Genomic DNA, 13,795 nt, shown 5'->3' with positions numbered 1-13,795 from the left:
GTTCATCACGAAGCTCTCACAGCTTGGTGGCAGTGACTTTGGAGAACTATCACTATCTCATCTAGAAGATTAACTCCCACTTGATTCAAGCGATTGTCGTACTCAGACAATCTGAGCACACGCTCAACGATTGAGCCTTTCTCCTTTACTTTGTGGACAAAGAATCATGTCGGAGGTCTCGTACCTCTTAACAAGGGCACAAGCATGAAATCACAATTTCATCTCTTTAGAACATCACTTATGTTCCGTGACGTTTTACAACGTTTTCGGCGCCTTGCTTCTAAGCCATTAAGTATTTTGCACTGAACTATCGTGTAGTCATCAGAAACGTGTATGTCGGATGTTCATAGCATCCACAGACGACGCTCGAGGTGCAGCACACCGAGTGGTGCATTAAGGACATAATCCTTCTGCGCAGCAACGAGGACAATCCTCGGTTTTACAGACCCAGTCTGCAAAGTTTTACTACTATCAATTTTCAACTAAATTTTCTCTAGGAACATATAAAAACAGTAGAGCTATAGCGCAAGCTACATCGTAATTCGCAAAGACCATTAGACTATGTTCATGACAATTAGTTCAATTAATCATATTACTTAAGAACTCCCACTCAAAAAGTACATCTCTCTAGTCATTTGAGTGGTACATGATCCAAATCCATTATCTCAAGTCCGATCATCACGTGAGTCGAGAATAGTTTCAATGGTAAGCATCTCTATGCTAATCATATCAACTATACGATTCATGCTCGACCTTTCGGTCTCATGTGTTCCGAGGCCATGTCTGCACATGCTAGGCTCGTCAAGCTTAACCCGAGTGTTCCGCGTGCGCAACTGTTTTGCACCCGTTGTATGTGAACGTTGAGTCTATCACACCCGATCATCACGTGGTGTCTCGAAACGACGAACTGTAGCAACGGTGTACAGTCGGGGAGAACACAATTTCGTCTTGAAATTTTAGTGAGAGATCACCTCATAATGCTACCGTCGTTCTAGGCAAAATAAGGTGCATAAAAGGATTAACATCACATGCAATTCATAAGTGACATGATATGGCCATCATCATGCGCTTCTTGATCTCCATCACCAAAGCACCGGCACGATCTTCTTGTCACCGGCGTCACACCATGATCTCCATCAACGTGTCGCCATCGGGGTTGTCGTGCTACTCATGCTATTACTACTAAAGCTACGTCCTAGCAATATAGTAAACGCATCTGCAAGCACAAACGTTAGTTTAAAGACAACCCTATGGCTCCTGCCGGTTGCCGTACCATCGACGTGCAAGTCGATATTAACTATTACAACATGATCATCTCATACATCCAATATATCATATCACATCGTTGGCCATATCACATCACAAGCATACCCTGCAAAAACAAGTTAGACGTCCTCTAATTTTGTTGTTGCATGTTTTACGTGGTGACCATGGGTATCTAGTAGGATGGCATCTTACTTACGTAAACACCACAACGGAGATATATGAATTGCTATTTAACCTCATCCAAGGACCTCCTCGGTCAAATCCACTGTTGGGGAGCGTCGCATGGGAAACAAAAAATTTCCTACGCGCACGAAGACCTATCATGGTGATGTCCATCTACGAGAGGGGATGAGTGATCTATGTACCCTTGTAGATCGTACAGCAGAAGCGTTAGTGAACGCGGTTGATGTAGTGGAACGTCCTCACGTCCCTCGATCCGCCCCGCGAACAATCCCGCGATCAGTCCCACGATCTAGTACTGAACGGACGGCACCTCCGCGTTCAGCACACGTACAGCTCGACGATGATCTCGGCCTTCTTGATCCATCAAGAGAGACGGAGAGGTAGAAGAGTTCTCCGGCAGCATGATGGCGCTCCGGAGGTTGGTGGTGATCTAATCTCAGCAGGGCTCCCCCCGAGCTCCGCAGAAACGCGATCTAGAGGTAAAACCGTGGAGGTATGTGGTCGGGCTGCCGTGGCAAAAGTTGTCTCAAATCAGCCCTAAAACCCCACTATATATAGGAGGGAGGGAGGGGAGGAGGCAACCTCAAACCCTCAAGGTTTGGCCGAAATTTGAGGTGGAGGATTCCTACTCCAATCCTACTTGGAGTAGGATTCCACCTTCCCACTTGGAAACTCTTTCCACCTTGTGTTTTCCCTTCTCAAACCTTATGGGCCTTAGTGGGAACTTATTCCAGCCCACTAGGGGCTGGTTTATCTCTTCCCATAGCCCATGAGACCCCTTGGGGCGTGACACCCCTCTCGATGGTCCCCGTCACCCCTCCCGGCACTCCCGGTACACTACCGATGATCCCGAAACTTTTCCGGTAATGCCCGAAAACTTTTTGGTAACCAAATGAGGTCATCCTATATATCAATCTTCGTCTCCGGACCATTCCGGAAACTCTCGTGACGTCCGTGATCCCATCCGGGACTCCGAACAACATTCGGTAACCAACCATATAACTCAAATACGCATAAAACAACGTCGAACCTTAAGTGTGCAGACCCTGCGGGTTCGAGAACTATGTAGACATGACCCGAGAGACTCCTCGGTCAATATCCAATAGCGGGACCTGGATGCCCATATTGGATCCTACATATTCTATGAAGATCTTATCGTTTGAACCTCAGTGCCAAGGATTCGTATAATCCCGTATGTCATTCCCTTTGTCCTTCGGTATGTTACTTGCCCGAGATACGATCGTCAGTATCCGCATACCTATTTCAATCTCGTTTACCCGCAAGTCTCTTTACTCGTTCCGTAATACAAGATCCCGCAACTTACACTAAGTCACATTGCTTGCAAGGCTTGTGTGTGATGTTGTATTACCGAGTGGGCCCCGAGATACCTCTCCGTCACACGGAGTGACAAATCCCAGTCTCGATCCATACTAACTCAACGAACACTTTCGGAGATACCTGTAGAGCATCTTTATAGTCACCCAGTTACGTTGCGACGTTTGATACACACAAAGCATTCCTCCGGTGTCCATGAGTTATATGATCTCATGGTCATAGGAACAAATACTTGACACGCAGAAAACAGTAGCAACAAAATGACACGATCAACATGCTACGTCTATTAGTTTGGGTGTAGTCTATCACATGATTCTCCTAATGATGTGATCCCGTCATCAAGTGACAACACTTGCCTATGGTCAGGAAACCTTGACCATCTTTGATCAACGAGCTAGTCAACTAGAGGCTTACTAGGGACAGTGTTTTGTCTATGTATCCACACATGCACTGTGTTTCCAATCAATACAATTATAGCATGGATAATAAACGATTATCATGAACAAAGAAATGTAATAATAACTAATTTATTATTGCCTCTAGGGCATATTTCCAACAAGATGAAGTGACGATGCGTGTAGGAAATGGTTCCAAGGTTGATGCAATCGCCGTCGGCACAGTTTCACTTCAGTTACCATCAGGATTAGTTATGAACTTGAATCATTGTTATTTAGTGTCTGCGTTGAGCATGAACATTATATCTGGATCTTGTTTATTGCGAGACGGTTACTCTTTTAAGTCAGAGAATAATGGTTGTTCTATTTCTATGAGTAACATCTTTTATGGTCATGCACCCAATGTGAGAGGATTGTTCATATTGAATCTTGATAGCGATACACACATACATAAAATTGAGACCAAAAGAGTTAGAGTTAACAATGATAGCGCCATATTTTTGTGGCACTGCCGCTTAGGTCATATTGGTGTAAAGTGCATGAAGAAACTCCATGCCGATGGACTTTTGGAGTCACTTGACTTTGATTCACTTGACACGTGCGAACCATGCCTCATGGGCAAGATGACTAAAACTCCGTTCTCCGGAACAATGGAGCGTGCAAGTGACTTGTTGGAAATCATACATACCGATGTGTGTGGTCCGATGAGCGTAGAGGCATGGGCGGATATCGTTATTTTCTCACCTTCACTGACGATTTGAGTAGATGTGGTTATGTCTACTTAATGAAGCACAAGTCTGAAACATTTGAAAAGTTCAAGCAATTTCAGAGTGAAGTTGAAAATCATCGTAACAAGAAGATCAAGTTCCTACGGTCTGATCGTGAGGGTGAATATCTGAGTTTCGAGTTTGGTGCTCACTTAAGACAATGTGGAATTGTTTCACAGTTGACACCGCCTGGCACACCACAGCGTAATGGTGTGTCCGAACGTCGTAATCGTACTTTATTAGAGATGGTGCAATCTATGATGTCTCTTACCGATTTGCCGTTATCGTTTTGGGGTTATGCATTAGAAACAGCTGCATTCACTTTAAATAGGGCACCATCAAAATCCGTTGAGACGACACCATACGAACTATGGTATGGCAAAAGGCCAAAGTTGTCGTTTCTTAAAGTTTGGGGATGTGATGCTTATGTCAAAAAGCTTCAGCCTGAAAAGCTGGAACCCAAAGCGGAAAAGTGCATCTGCATAGGTTACCCAATAGAGACAGTTGCGTACACCTTCTATCTCAAATCCGAGGGCAAAGTGTTTGTTGCTAAAAACGGAGCTTTTCTCGAGAAGGAGTTTCACTCGAGAGAATTGAGTGGGAGGAAGATAGAACATGACGAGGTTGTCGAACCTCTCATCCCTCTGGATGGTGGCGCAGGGCAAGGGGAAACCTCTGTCGTTGCGACGCCGGTTGAGGAGGAAGTTAATGATGATGATCATGAAACTCCGGTTCAAGTTTCCGTCGAACCACGCAGGTCGACGAGACCACGTGCTGCTCCAGAGTGGTACGATAATCCCGTCTTTTCAATCATGTTGTTGGACAACAATGAACCTGCAAATTATGAAGAAGAAATGGTGGGCCCAGATTCCAACAAATGGCTAGAAGCCATGAAGTCCGAGATAGGATCCATGTATGAGAACAAAGTGTGGACTTTGGAGGTACTGCCTGAGGGCCGCAAGGCTATTCAGAACAAATGGATCTTTAAGAGGAAGACGGACGCTGACGGCAATGTGACCGTTTATAAAGCTCGACTTGTGGCAAAGGGTTTTTCACAAGTTCAAGGAGTTGACTACGATGAGACATTCTCACCCGTAGCGATGCTTAAGTCCGTCAGAATCATGTTAGCAATAGCTGCATTTTTCGATTATGAAATCTGGCAGATGGATATCAAAACGGCGTTCCTTAATGGTTTACTTAAGGAAGAATTGTATATGATGCAACCCGAAGGTTTTGTCGATCCTAAGAATGCTAACAAGGTGTGCAAGCTCCAGCGATCCATTTATGGACTGGTGCAAGCATCTCGGAGTTGGAACAAACGCTTTGATGAGGTGATCAAAGCATTTGGGTTTATACAAGTGGTTGGAGAATCTTGTATTTACAAGAAAGTGAGTGGGAGCTCTGTGGCATTTCTAATATTATATGTGGATGACATATTGCTGATTGGAAACAACGTAGAGTTTTTGGAGAGCATAAAGGATTACTTGAATAAAAGTTTCTCTATGAAGGACCTAGGAGAAGCTGCTTACATTCTAGGCATTAAGATCTATAGGGATAGATCAAAACGCCTGATAGGACTTTCACAAAGCACATACCTTGATAAAGTTTTGAAGAGGTTCAAAATGAAATAGTCCAAGAAGGGGTTCTTGCCAGTTTTACAAGGTACGAGATTAATTAAGGCTCAGTGCCCAGCAACTGATGAAGATAGAGAGCATATGCGCTCCGTCCCCTATGCTTCAGCCATAGGTTCTATCATGTATGCAATGTTGTGCACTAGACCGGACGTTAGCCTGGCCATAAGTATGGCAGGTAGGTTCCAGAGTAATCCAGGAGTGGATCACTGGACAGCGGTCAAGAATATCCTGAAGTACCTGAAAAGGACTAAGGAGATGTTTCTCGTGTATGGAGGTGACGAAGAGCTCGCCGTAAAAGGTTACGTCGATGCAAGCTTTGACACAGATCCGAACGACTCTAAGTCGCAAACCGGATACGTATTTATTCTTAATGGGGGTGCGGTAAGCTGGTGCAGTTCCAAGTAAAGTGTCATAGCAGATTCTACATGTGAAGCGGAGTACATGGCTGCCTCGGAGGCGGCTAAGGAGGGTGTCTGGATGAAGCAGTTCATGACGGATCTTGGAGTGGTGCCAAGCGCACTGAATCCAATAACCTTGTTCTATGACAACACGGGTGCCATTGCCTTAGCAAAGGAACCACCGTTTCACAAGAAGTCCAGACACATCAAACGACGCTTCAACCTCATCCGCGACTACGTCGAAGGAGAGGACGTAAATATATGCAAAGTGCACACGGATCTGAATGTAGCAGACCCGCTGACTAGACCTCTTCCACGGCCAAAGCATGATCAACACCAGAACTGTATGGGTGTTAGATTTATTACAATGTAATTCGCATGATGATGTGAGGGCTAGATTATTGACTCTAGTGCAAGTGGGAGACTGTTGGAATTATGCCCTAGAGGCAATAATAAATATAGTTATTATTATAATTCATGTATCAAGATAATCGTTTATTATCCATGCTATAATTGTATTGAATGAAGACTCATTTACATGTGTGGATACATAGACAAAACACTGTCCCTATCAAGCCTCTAGTTGGCTAGCCAGTTGATCAAAGATAGTCAGTGTCTTCTGATTATGAACAAGGTGTTGTTGCTTGATAACTGGATCACGTCATTAGGAGAATCACGTGATGGACTAGACCCGAACTAATAGACGTAGCATGTTGATCGTGTCATTTTTTTGCTACTTTTTCTGCGTGTCAAATATTTGTTCCTATGACCATGAGATCATATAACTCACTAACACCGGAGGAATACTTTGTGTGTATCAAACGTCGCAACGTAACTGGGTGACTATAAAGATACTCTACATGTATCTCCGAAGGTGTTCGTTGAGTTAGTATGGATCAAGACTGGGATTTGTCACTCCGTGTGACGGAGAGGTATCTCGGGGCCCACTCGGTAATACAACATCACACACAAGCCTTGCAAGCAATGTAACTTGGTGTAAGTTGCGGGATCTTGTATTACGGAACGAGTAAAGAGACTTGCCGGTAAACGAGATTGAAATAGGTATGCGGATACTCACGATCGAATCTCGGGCAAGTAACATACCGAAGGACAAAGGGAATGACATACGGGATTATATGAATCCTTGGCACTGAGGTTCAAACGATAAGATCTTCGTAGAATATGTAGGATCCAATATGGGCATCCAGATCCCGCTATTGGATATTGACCGAGGAGTCTCTCGGGTCATGTCTACATAGTTCTCGAACCCGCAGGGTCTGCACACTTAAGGTTCGACGTTGTTTTATTCGTATTTGAGTTATATGGTTGGTTACCGAATGTTGTTCGGAGTCCCGGATGAGATCACGGACGTCACGAGGGTTTCCGAAATGGTCCGGAAACGAATATTGATATATAGGATGACCTCATTTGATTACCGGAAGTTTTTCGGAGTTACCGGGAATGTACCGGGAATGACGAATGGGTTCCGGGAGTTCACCGTGGGGGCAACCCACCCCAGGGAAGCCCATAGGCCTTGAGGGTGGCGCACCAGCCCTTAGTGAGCTGGTGGGACAGCCCGAATGGGCCCTATGCGCACTGGAAGAAAAATCAAAGAGAAAAGAAAAAAAGGAGGAGGTGGGAAAGGAAAGAAGGACTCCACCCACCAAACCAAGTAGGACTCGGTTTGGGGGGGAGTCCTTCCCCCCTTTGGCTCGGCCGACCCCCTTGGGGCTCCTTGAGCCCCAAGGCAAGGTCCCCCCTCTCCCACCTATATATACGGAGGTTTTAGTGCTGATTTGAGACGACTTTTCCACAGCAGCCCGACCACATACCTCCACGGTTTTTCCTCTAGATCGCGTTTCTGCAGAGCTCGGGCGGAGCCCTGCTGAGACGAGATCATCACCAACCTCCGGAGTGCCATCACGCTACCGGAGAACTCTTCTACCTCTCCGTCTCTCTTGCTGGATCAAGAAGGCCGAGATCATCGTCGAGGTGTTCGTGTGCTGAACGCGGAGGTGCCGTCCGTTCGGCACTAGATCGTGGGACTGATAGCGGGATAGTTCGCGGGGCGGATCGAGGGACGTGAGGACGTTCCACTACATCAACTGCGTTCACTAACGCTTCTGCTGTACAATCTACAAGGGTATGTAGATCACTCATCCCCTCTCGTAGATGGACATCACCATGATAGGTCTTCGTGCGCGTAGGAAAATTTTTGTTTCCCATGCGACGTTCCCCAACAAATCAATCGGGGGAGTGGAGCGAGGAGCCCACAAGCCCAGTAGGCGCGGGCCCCCCTGGCCGCGCCTAGCAGGCTTGTGGAGCGCTCAGGGATCCGCCGCCTCCAACTCCCGCTCTATTTAGTCCCTTTCGTTAGGAAAAAATCAAGGAGAAGAGTTCATCGCGTTTTACGATACGCAGGCGCCGCCACCACCTGTTCTTCCTGTGGAGGGTAGATCTCGAGTCCGTTCTGGGCTCCGGAGAGGGGAGATCATCGCCATCGTCATCACCAACTTTCCTTCATCGCCAATTCCATGATGCTCTTCACCATTCGTGAGTAATCTCATCGTAGGCTTGCTAGACGGTGATGGTTTGGATGAGATCTATCATGTAATCGAGTTAGTTTAGATGGGGATTGATCCCTAGTATCCGCTATGTTCTGAGATTGATGTTGCTACTACTTTGCCATGCTTAATGCTTGTCACTAGGGCCCGAGTGCCATGATTTCAGATCTGAACCTATTATGTTCTCGTCAATATATGTGTGTTCTTGATCCTATCTTGCAACTTGTAGTCACCTACTATGTGTTATGACCCGGCAACCCCGGAGTGACAATAGCCGGTACCACTCCCGGAGATGACCATAGTATGAGGAGTTCATGTATTCACTAATTGCTAATGCTTTGTTCCGGTTCTCTATTAAAAGGAGAACCTTAATATCCCGTAGTTTCCATTAGGACCCCGCTGCCATGGGAGGGATGGACAATAGATGTCGTGCAAGTTCTTTTCCCTAAGCACGTATGACTCTATACAGAATGCATGCCTACATTACATTGACGAACTAGAGCTAGTTACATATCTCCCCGTGTTATAACTGTTGCATGATGAATGTCATCCGGCATAAGTATCCATCACCGATCCAATGCCTACGAGTTTTTTCTACTGGTCCTTCCTATGTTACTTTGCCGCTACTGATGTCACTGCTCCTACTGTTACTCTGTCGCTATTGCTGCTACTGTTACCGCTACTGTTGTCACTGCTGCTACTATTACCGTTGCTACTGTTGCTATCACACCACTTTGCTACTGATACTTTGCTGCAGATACTAAGTCTTTAGGTGTGGTTGAATTGACAACTCAACTGCTATTACTCGAGAATATTCTTTTTCTTCCCCTTGTGTCGAATCAACAAATTTGGGTTGAATACTCTACCCTCGAAAACTGGTGCGATCCCTTATATTTGTGGGTTATCAAGACTATTTTCTAGCGCCGTTGCCGGGGAGGCCTATCACTATTCTCTGAGTCACTTGGGATTTACGTTTGTTGCTCACTATGAGGAATCCAAGACATCCAAAAACTAAAGTCTTGCCCTCAACTACGAGGACAGGTAAGGAACTGTCATCTAGCTCTGCACTTGATTCACCTTCAGTTATGAGTAAGTTTGCGACACCACCTCCTGCTAGAAATTTTGATGTGTCGCCTGTGCTTGATGATGCTGCTTCTGCTATCCATGATGCTTGTGACGATGCTTTGCTTGATACTGCTTTGCCAGTAGGTGCATTACTTTATGCACAAATTGCTAGAGTTGCTGCTGAATTTGATGATACTTATGAAACTGCTGAGATTATTGAAGTAGAACCTGCTATTTCACCTGTTAGAACTAGCACTCCTAGATATAAATTGCCTGATATAACTGAGAGTTATGTTATGCAGGGAGAGATAGCTGAGGACTTTCTTGCTTGTAAGGATAGCTATGATCTTGAGAAATTACTGCGTAAGTGGAAAGAACAATCTTTGAACGCTAGGATGAAATACGACCCGAAGTTTGCTACTTCGCCTATCTTTGTGACTGATAAGGATTATGAATTCTCTGTCGACCCTGAGTTAATCACTTTGGTCGAATCTGATCCTTTTCATGGTTATGCGTCTGAAACGGTTGTAGCACATCTTACTAAGTTGCACGATATAGCCACCCTATTCACGAGTGAGGAAAAGATCCGCCACTACTATATCCTTAAGTTGTTTCCTTTCTCACTAAAGAATGATGCTAAGACTTGGTTCACTTATCTTGCTCCTGGTTGTGTGCGTAGTCCCCAGGATATGATCTACTACTTCTCTGAGAAATATTTTCCTGCCCATAAGAAGCAAGCTGCCTTGCAGGAAATATACAACATTGCGCAAGTTGAAGAAGAGAGTCTCCCACAAGCTTGGGGAGGCTTGTCCAGCTACTGAATGCTTTGCCTGATCACCCTCTTGAGAAGAATGAAATACTTGATATCTTCTATAATGGACTAACCAATACTTCTAGGGACCACCTAGATAGTTGTGCCAGTTGTGTTTTCAGGGAACGAACTGTGGAACAAGCTGAGATTCTATTGAATAATATCTTGTGCAATGAGAATGCTTGGACTGTTCCCAAACCACCTCCGAAGCCAACTCCGAAGAAAAGAGGTATTCTATTCCTCAGTCCTGAAGATATGCAAGAAGCTAAGAAATCTATGAAAGAGAAAGGCATTAAATCTGAAGATGTCAAAAACCTACCACCTATCAAAGAGATCCATGGTCTTGATAACCCGACACAGGTAGTAGAGGTAAATTCTCTTCGTAGATTCAATGAGAGTGATATTCCTTTTGATAAACCTGCTAGCTTATGCGTAGATGAACTTGATAACTTTGTTGCCAAACAACAAAGTTTCAGTGATTATGTTAGCACACAATTGGAACAGAATGCTCGTATGCTTAGTCATTTAAGTGCTTGTGTGGATAGAAATGTCATTGATCTTAAGCTTTTGAGTAAACATGCCTCTATGGTTACTACTCAAGTAGAACAAGTAATTAAGGCTCAAAATGACTTTCTCAATTAGTTGAATGACAATTCTGTTAGAGTCGTCACTAGAGGCGGTAGAATGACCTAGGAACCTTTGTATCCTGAGGGTCAACCTAAGAGAACTGAACAAGATTCTAAAGGAGTTAGCACCGAGGCACCTAGTCATTCTAGGAAGAAAAAGAAAGATGATAGGAACTTACATGCTAGCAAACCTGCCACTGTTACACCCGAGAGTCCAAACGATGTCTCTGTTTGTGATGCTGAAACACAATCTGGTGATGAACATGAGCCTAATGATAATATCGATAGTGGTGTTTGTCGTGGTTTTGTCACGGCAGATGTCCTCGTGAAAGGACTTAGTGTTGGAGCCATCGCACCTTGATGGCGACTCAAAGGGGTTGAACGGGAGCGAGATAGAGATTTACCCAGGTTTGGCCCCTCGTGAGGAGGTAAAAGCCTACGTCCTGCTTTGTGTTGTATTGATGAAGTTTCAATTACAAGGAGGGCGTAACTCGCCTGACCTAGCACTCGATGATTTCTAACCTACCCTCTCCCTCCCTGGGACTCGCCTTTATATACAGGTCGAGTCCTTAGGGTTTACAAGGGTCCTTTCCTTTACACAAATCGTGACTCTTGCGATCTCTAAGTCGCAATCTTTCCAAGGCTTGGAGACCTTCTCTATTATGGACTCCTTCCGAAGGTTTAGAACCGCCATATGACTTCCGGCCTTACCAGGCCAAGGCCCAAACCACATTGAGATGAATCGCCAGCTTCGGTGACCCGGCCCAACTAGGGCAGGTTATCCAACAGATAATATCCCCAACATTAGGCCCCAGATTGACCTGAATTCTTTTCACGCCAATATCCTCACTCAATTAGGGGCGATTCATCTTCACTCCTCTTATGCGCCATGTACTTAAACCGCCATCTGCTGCGGAAAAACTCAAGTCGCCCAACCGCTTCTTGTTAGCGCCTCCTTATCCCTTGAATCTCGGAAGGGATGATGATGTAATCCCCAACGGATCCTTCGACATCGTTATCCCAAAAATTTCGGGGCGCCATCATGGCGAATATTTATCTTTTGGCAGTTCCCGCTCGTGGCGCCTCGATCCTAGGGCCCAACCTGATAAATAGGCGGGAGGAAGGGACTAGGCGCATTTCACCTACCCGTCTTGTCACCCTTCTCTTCCTCGCCGTCGCAGCGAAAATCTTATCGCCACCCGAGAGCTCCGCCACCACCCCAAGACCTCGTCGTCATACGAAAGCTTCGGCGCCGCCCAAAGACTTTGTCGCCGCCGAACACCTCGTCGTGGCTGAGCATTTCGTCGCCGTCGAACGCCTCACCACCGTCGAGCACCTTGTCGCCGTCGAACACCTCGTCGCCACCTGAAATCTTCGCATCCGTCCGAGATCTTCGTCGCCGTCCACGCAACGCTCGCGGCAAACCCCTCTTCGGACGTCTCGAGCCGTTTCCATCAGGTCAGCTTCCCGCCATTAAAAGCAGATCCATGTTTTTCGCGGTTCATACCTACTGTGTTCTTGGTACCTCCGAATGGCTTCGTAATTCTTGATTAGTTGGCGATGATGATAGAGAGCACAATAATGTTTTTCATACCTTTATTTGTTCGGCCTTGACATGCATACTTAGAAAAGGCTTCACCAAATCAGCAGTATTGTTCCCACCTTAGTCGCAGGCCGTTTTATCCAAACATTTTTCGCAGTCATTTCTGTCTGTCCGGTAGATCCATAATCTATCGCTTGTCGAGTGAAATCTGTTTATAATCTTATACTTCACCATCTTGACAAGTACTACTGATGCTCTGAAACACCTCTCCTTTAAGTAGTAAGAGTTTCATAAGTCGCCTTTGGCAGCCTGACCCGGACATTCGTCGGCGGGTCAAAAACCTCCCTTAGCCATCAGGCAAATTGCTTTGGCGAGTCAAATAAACTTGTTTCACCATTTTTAGAAGATGCTTGGCGTGTTGATTTACCTGTAATTTTATCCCTTTGTAGCATGGGCACTGTTTTCAAAAGTGATTGGCTCCCGACCAAGGTCAATGATGCTATACTTAATGACTATGTAAAAACGGGGAATCTGGACCCTCAAGAGGTTATCGGTTGGCGCACCGGGTTAGGAGAAGAAGTCCCCAATCCCAAAGAAGGGGAGATAGTTGTTTTTGTTGAACACCTTGAACGGGACTTTAAGCCACCCGGATCGAAATTCCTCAGAGAGGCCATGACTTTTATGAATGTCCGCCTCCGAGATTTAGGGCCCAACTCGACAAGCAATCTATGCCAGTTCCAAGTGTTTTGCGAGGCTTACTTGCGGATGGAACCCTCAGTTCCCTTATTCTGGTACTTCTTCCACTTGAATCGCCAAACAGAATTTCACAATGGCCCCAGCCTGGAGCTTGGTGGTGTCAATGTTCAGCGCCGTAGGGATAGCTCATTCCCGTCACTCGCCATGCCAAGCCATCCCAAAGGCTGGGGCGAGTCTTGGTTTTACTGCCGGGAGACTTCGCCTGAGGGCGAGAACAAGCTTCTGGGTTATAGGGAAGATCGCCATCCAACAAATTTTAAACTCCCAGACAAGCTCACCGAAGAAGAGGAGTCAGATTTTATCCCAGTATTGTCCGAGTTAAGATCTTTGACAAACAACGGCCTTACTGGGGTTGACTTGATCCGCTGCTGGGTCGAATGGCGTATCCTCCCTTTAAGTCGCCGGGACGAGTTAATGTGTGAGTTCGACGGCACCCTGGACCATCCTCAATG

Source organism: Hordeum vulgare, chromosome 5H, assembly GCF_904849725.1.
Source record: "Hordeum vulgare subsp. vulgare chromosome 5H, MorexV3_pseudomolecules_assembly, whole genome shotgun sequence".
Taxonomy (NCBI): Eukaryota; Viridiplantae; Streptophyta; class Magnoliopsida; order Poales; family Poaceae; genus Hordeum; species Hordeum vulgare.
The sequence above is the reverse complement of the archived record's forward strand: the minus strand, read 5'-3'. Positions refer to the sequence as shown.